Here is a 7,988-nt window from a genome sequence, read left to right on the forward strand (position 1 = left end):
AGCAGATTTTCCAAAATATCAAATGTTAATCACAAGTATAATGCATCAAGAGTCTAAAACTAAGCATGCATTATCAAGGGAAAACACAGTTGATTAATAAAAACCATTTAAATCATTTTTATCAATGCAATCAATCATATAAAAATATTGCATAAATTAATAAAATAGAGATTACCACATAATTATTGTGAGAATGGCTTCCTTTGTCACCCCTGGGTTTGGGTTTAGCTCCTCATCCCAAAAACACACTCACAAGATAAATTCATGGCTAAATAGATGTTTTTATTGATGATATGGTGTTTAACAGAATTTTTGCAACGCTGTATAAATGTTACAGCGTGACTGTTACAATGTTTGAAAAAAGACTGCATGTAAACGATACTTCTGAACTGCAGCAAAATAACGACACAGTTATGCTGTTGTAGGTGCTATTGAAGAACGACGCTCCAGGAGCGTCTGTTCTTCGTTCTTCGTCTTCCTCCTTGAACAGCAGCAGCAGCAGCAACAATCAATGGTATCTTCCTCGTTTCGGCTCTGAACTCTCTCCTATTTCTCTCTAAACTTTTCGAACCCTTCTATGACAAAAACCCAACTATATATAGCCTTCAGATTCCCTAGAAACTCGATCAAATTCGAGAATAAATCTCTTATTCTTCACGTGCAGTTTGAACAATAATTCCATCTGTCGATCTTTGTATGCGTCTGTTAGCTATTCTATTGCTCCCAAAATCTTCTCTGACTTGAACTCGACTAAATACATGGTTTTCCAGCGTAGAAAATCCCCCAAAAATCTCTCCCCAATCTTTGAAACTCAAAACAGAACACCGTGTCCTGTTAGGACTTTGATTACTTGTCCCGGCCATTCCAGCCCAATTGGTTGGGTCCAATTGATTGTACCAGGGCTTTTTAGTCATGTAGAGTCCATACGTACCAAATACAGCAATTGAATCTCCTAAAATCACGTCCGAAATTCGATCTCCAAATCTGCCAGACGCTGCATAGTCCTTTCCCGCCAAAATCTTGAGTTTGAAAATTGAGAAGGGATGCCCCCTATCCTCTGATGGGGTGCGAATAGCAAGTGGGGCTGAAATAAAATTGTTGGGTGGAAATAACCAAAACTTGGATGCCTTTAATGATTTTTCTGGGATGTTTTCCGCACTTTTTCGGGGTTCCTCCGGGATATTCCTGGGGTACTTCCGGTGCAATTCTGGGGCGCTTCCGGTACGTTATCAACGGAGGTCCAAATGCCGCATTTTTAGCCAATTTCGCCACAAAGCCTTATTTTTCCAAAAACACCTACAAATAAATAAAATAACCAATTAAGTACAAAATCGAGCACTAACACTATATACAATTGAGATATATTAGACACATAAATGTGTCTATCAAATACCCCCAAACTTATTATTTGCTAGTCCTCGAGCAAATCTAATCTAAAATAAAATGACTACACTTAACACGTGCAGTAAGCCGTTAAACCACTAGGTGGCCCTAGTGGCGGAGTGTTGTCTCCGGAGGGTTTACCAGAGGTGTACCCACAAAACATTTACTCCTAATTGGTCACAAGTATCCAAAGAGTTATGAGGACATACATATTCTCAACCTATCTCCAAGTAACTAGAATGCCAGAGAAATTAAAGGTGTCAGCTCTAAAGCTAACTAAAGAAAAGGGGAGACACATCCACACGACTGCTAGATAAAGAGATATCCGCTATACAGCTAGATAAACATTATAAGATGCGTCCGCTGCTTTACAGCTGGATAAGATTAGGAGAGAGATAAAAATGAGAGGGACATCTGTACACAGCTGGACTAATTACGTGTGATGAGTTAAACCAGTGCTAGAAAGATCTTGTGTCATATTGAAAGCAGACTAACAAAGCAACCAAAATGCATCTTTCTTCGACTTTCTCACAGTGCCCAGTAGAAACAACGCCTTCTTCGGTCTTCAACTGTTGATGATAAACTCTCGAACCTCATAGAACCTTGAAAATTAACTCTTCTCTTCGATTTCTTGCTTGACTTATAAATTTCTTCTTCCCTATGGCCTTATTGAACAAAAAGAACGTAGTGATGTTTCATTTTTTTTTCATTTTTTTTGTTTTGTTTTTTTTTTTCATTTTTTTTTTCATTCATTTTTTTTTTTTTTTTTTTTTTTTTTTGTTACAAAAATTTACATGGCCATGAGAGAAGGACTTTCAAAACTTGGATCTTCGCAACTTGTGATGTCTTGGTATCATGGATTCTAACAACTTATATCATTTGCTCTTATAACTTCAACTTTGATTTTTGAATTATTCTCTTCTATTGTTGCTTCTAAACCTAAAACGTCTTCACTTTCTTCATAGATTTTGATGTCGCTCCGCTTGTTGATGATGATAAGTTTCTACTGAGAGAGAGTCACAATCCAGTAACTAAGACTACATTGTGAGGTTGCTTTGTCTTTCTGGCATTTCCTGACCTACTTGCCTTTCCGTCATGTATGGTTAGGTCCATCACGGTTACCCTCTAAAAGGAACAAGTTCTCTCCTGAATTTCAAGGATCTCAATGTCTTTTTCTCTAATGTCTCAATAAGTTGTTATCTCTAGCATTCCAATTTCTATCTTTTCGGCGAGAAACAATATGTAAACTTAGCTAACCGGATACCATGTGACGCTAGAAGTTTCAAAAGTGCAACTAAAAAGTTTATCCCATACCCCCAAACTTGAATCTAACATTGTCCTCAATGTTTCTAATGATAAAATTAACAGCATGAACGAGGAGAAATTGTTACCACTTGAAGCAAAAAGGGTTGAGGAAAGATATTACCGTGTTGCGTGAGATTGGGTTACCTCCCAAGAAGTGCTAAGTTTAAAGTCTTCAGCCAGACATCAAATACCTCAAAAAGGATCTTCACCTTCCAAAGTCATATACCAATAGCCGAAAAAGTTGTGGGTCCATAATACCAAATAGAGCTAACATCAATATGAGACAACTGCACTGGTTCATAAAAATGAACAGAAGGAGCACATCCTCATCTAAGGTTTCTTGCAAGACAACCGGATCTATCCAGAGCCTCCAGTTGGGCTTCACAAGAGTGTCTTCAAAAATAGATTCATCCGAAAAACGGGTTTCTAATATATGGATTTCCTCCTGAACAGTATCAGGCGGATCAGGTTGGAGTCTGAATAGACTCAAGTGATACCTCAGATGCACTAGGCTTGAGTCCCAAGTTAGGGACTTCCAATGGGGATACTTGACGATCACAAGAATCATTACTACCCCCAAACTTAGGATTTTCACTACTCTCAGACAAACCTTTAATTATTGCTTGGATTTCCGGATCTTCCCAGTCCTTAAAATGCTCAAGAGATTCTTCTAGTTTTGTACCCCCAAACTTAGAATTTTCGGTGCCTCTACATAGACTAGTCACAATGTTCCTAATTTCTAGACCATCGGGTTCTTGAAAAAGGTCAATTGCTTTCTCTAAGTTATAATCAGGTGGTTCATCCTCTACTTGCTTCATAGCTGCTATGGTCCACTCTAAAACTTCCTTATATTCTTGAAGCATGGTCTCTGGCCTATTCTCCTGATCACTATCCAAATCGGAAGTTATAGGCAAAATCTCAGATGGGCCTACAAATGCATAATTGGGGTCCAACTTAGGAGGATCTTTAGGCTCTTCGAAATAAGGGCTTAAGGTAGATTCGGTAGCTAGTAATGGTTCAAACCTAGATTTCCATCTATCGGTATCTAACATAGGAATAGAATCCAACAGAGCATTTACTTGTTCAATGTTGCTATCATCGTCGAAATCCATGCTAAAACGGGCTAGACAACTCTCTAATGGATCTTCCGATTCGGTGTTTGGTACAGACCTCGGAACTAAGGTTCCTATCATGTTGACCTCTTCAATGCACGTGTCATCTAGCTCAGAATGTAGCTTATTGACATTAAAAATATTCAACTCAATAGTCATATTACCAAAGGATAGATTCATAATACCATTTCGACAGTTTATGATCGCATTAGACGTGGCTAAAAACGGGCGACCTAAAATCACTGGTATTTGGTTCTCTGGGTCAGGGACAGGTTGGGTATCTAGGATAATAAAATCCACTGGATAAATAAACTTGTCAACCTCTATGAAAACATCCTTGATCACACCACGAGGAACTTTAACGGACCTATCAGTTAACTGAAGTGTTACCTGGGTAGGTTTCATCTCACCAAGTCCTAGCTTAAGGTACACATGGTACGGAAGTAAGTTCACACTGGCTCCTAAGTCAAGCAACGCTTTCTCAACACGGTATTTACCTATTGTACAAGCAATGGTAGGGGACCCTGGGTCTTTATACTTAGGATTAGTGGTATTCTGAATAATAGAATTCACATGACTAGCTTTGAAGGCTTTCTTCTGGACACTGAGCTTACGCTTTCACGTACACAAGTCCTTAAGGAACTTGGCATAAGAGGGAATCTGCCTAATTGCATCTAATAATGGAAGGTTGATATTAACCTGCTTAAAAACCTCCAATATATCATTAAAGTTGGACTCCCTCTTAGTCGGAACTAGCAGTTGGGGAAACGGGGCTCTGGGAACAAAGCCGGGCTCATCAGGACCCTTATTGGTCTCTTTGGAGACTCTATCAGTCTCCTCATTTTCTGGCTCAGTATACTTCTGAACTGCAGCAAAATAACGACACAGTTATGTTGCTGTAGGTACTATTGAAGAACGACGCTCCAGGAGCGTCTGTTCTTCGTTCTTCGTCTTCCTCCTTGAACAGCAGCAGCAGCAGCAGCAACAATCAATAGTATCTTCCTCGTTTCGGCTCTGAACTCTCTCCTATTTCTCTCTAAACTTTTCTAACCCTTCTATGACAAAAACCCAACTATATATAGCCTTCAGATTCCCTAGAAACTCGATCAAATTCGAGAATAAATCTCTTATTCTTCACGTGCAGTTTGAACAATAATTCCATCTGTCGATATTTGTATGCGTCTGTTAGCTATTCTATTGCTCCCAAAATCTTCTCTGACTTGAACTCGACTAAATACATGGTTGTCCAGCGTAGAAAATCCCCCAAAAATCTCTCCCCAATCTTTGAAACTCAAAACAGAACACCGTGTCCTGTTAGGACTTTGATTACTTCTCCCGGCCATTCCAGACCAATTGGTTGGGTCCAATTGATTGTACTAGGCCTGTTTAGTCATGTAGAGTCCATACGTACCAAATACAGCAATTGAATCTCCTAAAATCACGTCCGAAATTCGATCTCCAAATCTGCCAGACGCTGCATAGTCCTTTCCCGCCAAAATCTTGAGTTTGAAAATTGAGAAGGGATGCCCCCTATCCTCTGATGGGATGCGAATATCAAGTGGGGCTGAAATAAAATTGTTGGGTGGAAATAACCAAAACTTGGGTGCCTTTAGTGATTTTTCTGGGATGTTTTCCGCACTTTTTCGGGGTTCCTCCGGGATATTCCTGGGGTACTTCCGGTACAATTCTGGGGCGCTTCCGGTACGTTATCAACGGAGGTCCAAATGCCGCATTTTTAGCCAATTTCGCCAAAAAGCCTTATTTTTCCAAAAACACCTACAAATAAATAAAATAACCAATTAAGTACAAAATCGAGCACTAACACTATATACAATTGAGATATATTAGACATATAAATGCGTCTATCAATTAGTCCACTCCTAATTGACTAGATACAAATTAGTCCAAAATCTGTGTAAAGACGCTGCTATCCTTCGCACGCGTTTCATAAAGCACACGTGTGGTGAATTAAAACATTTTGTAACTGATACATTAAGTGTAAATGCGAAACCTTCATTCAAAACAAAAAAACTGAAATTAAAAACGGAAAAATAAATTATTTCATTTAGCAGAGAGAAGAGAAAAGAAAATCAGAGAAAACAAAGAGAATAAAGAAAAACTGTAACCTAACCGAGAAAACCAAAATCGAAACCCTAAATCTTCATAATCAAACCCTAAAGCTTCATATCATTGATGATTGCAGTAGAAGTAACAACATGGTGATTGCGAAAAAATCAGTTCAAAAGAGGAAAGCAGAAGAACTATCGGAAGATACAATATCAGTTGAAGAACAAGAAATTTCAAAATCACCAGGTCCTGAGACGGGATTATAATCTTAAAAGAATGCAACAGTTTCAACATCAACTGTAGAAAAATAAACTGCAAATTCATCACCACATAAGAAGACATCAAAAACTTCAAAATCATCACCAGTTAAGAAAGGAAAAGGTAACAAATATTGGCCTTATTTTTGCGTTTTAAAGCTTTTTTCCCATCACTGATGTTACTAGTATACAGATATGTGCACCGGCATGTTGTTTCATCTTCATATGACCGGTTATGTGTGTTTTGAAGCTTTTTTCCCGTCACTTGTGTTACTAGTGTACATAATTGTACACCAGCATATTGTTTCATTTATTATGACATGTTGTGTGTGTGTTTTAAAGCTTTTTTCCCATCACTTGTGTTACTAGTGTACATAACAGTACACCAGCACGCTGTTTCATCTTCAAATAGCATGTTGCGTGTGTTTTGAAGCGTTTTTCCCATCAGTTGTGTTATTAGTGTACATAATTGTGCACCAGCATGCTGTTTCATTTTCATATGGCTGGCTGTGTGTGTTTTGAAGTTTTTTTCCCATCACTTGTGTTACTAGTGTAAATAACTATGCACTGGCATGCTCTTTGATCTTCATATGGCCGGTTGTGTGTGTTTTGAAGCTTTTTTCCCATCACTCGTGTTACTAGTGTACATATTTGTCCACCAGTATGATGTTTCATCTTCATATGGCATGTTTTGTGTGTTTTGAACATTTTTTACCATCACTTATGTTACTAGTGTACATAACTGTCCACCAATATGATGTTTCATCTTCATATGGCTTGTTTTGTGTGTTTTGAACCTTTTTCCAATTACATGTGTTATTGATGTACATAAATATGCACCAGCATGTTGTTTCACTTCATATCGACAGTTGTGTGTGTTTTAAACTTGTTTTACCATCAGTTGCGTTACTGGTGTACATATGAGTACACATATGTTGTTTCATCTTCATAATCGTCAGTTGTGCGTGTTTTAAAGCTTATTTTGTTAGACTTCTGTAGGATTGTAAAGATTTGTACACCAGAATTGATTATGGCCTGTTGTGTGGGACTAAAAATGTTGCTCTAGTTAGTTTTATGTAGGAGTTTACAAGGTTATACAATTGTATGATATGGTCCTATTTGTGTAATGGTCTGTTAATTTTGTGTGTACATAGTTTTACACCTGAATGATTGTTTTGTAGTTATGAGTATAATGTATTCAACCCGAACTGCCTCATATAGACCTGTCAGTTTATGAAGTGAAGTCTGAAGAAAATAAAAAGGATGGAAAGATATGAGCAGAAGGCCGAAGAAATTTGTCAGCAAATGAGATCAAAAATGGTGGTCAGGATGCTGAAAACGAATATTGGATGTTATGAAAAAGTGTGGGATGTATCAAAGGATGACAAATACAAGCAGTGGCGTGTGAGTACAGGAAAGCAACCAGTGAAGAAGAAGAAGAGTTTTTAATCTTCATATACAATATCACTTTCTGAATTGCTTCAAAACTTTTTTAATCTTCAGTTTAACTTTCTGTTTAAGACTTATCACTACTATATAAGACCTTGAATTAATCTTTTTATTAATTTCAATATTGATGTTTTGAATGTAAACTTGTGTTAGACTTGCAGGGTATATTACATTATTGTGTACACGTACTGACGGAGTAGTAAATATTAACCTGTCAGTTTATACTTTTCAGTTTTCTAACCTATTAGTAAATGTGTACGAATTTGTACACCTTTACCTTTGCTTACCATGATGTATCGTATTTCTCTTCAAGTATCTAGATGTGTACCATTATATACATCTTAATATTTACTAATTATCCAGGCCTACAGAATTGAAAAGGTATCACCAAAAAATAAAAACAACAACATAGAAA

The sequence above is a fragment of the Papaver somniferum genome, chromosome 8 (assembly GCF_003573695.1).
Source record: "Papaver somniferum cultivar HN1 chromosome 8, ASM357369v1, whole genome shotgun sequence".
NCBI classification, from domain to species: Eukaryota; Viridiplantae; Streptophyta; class Magnoliopsida; order Ranunculales; family Papaveraceae; genus Papaver; species Papaver somniferum.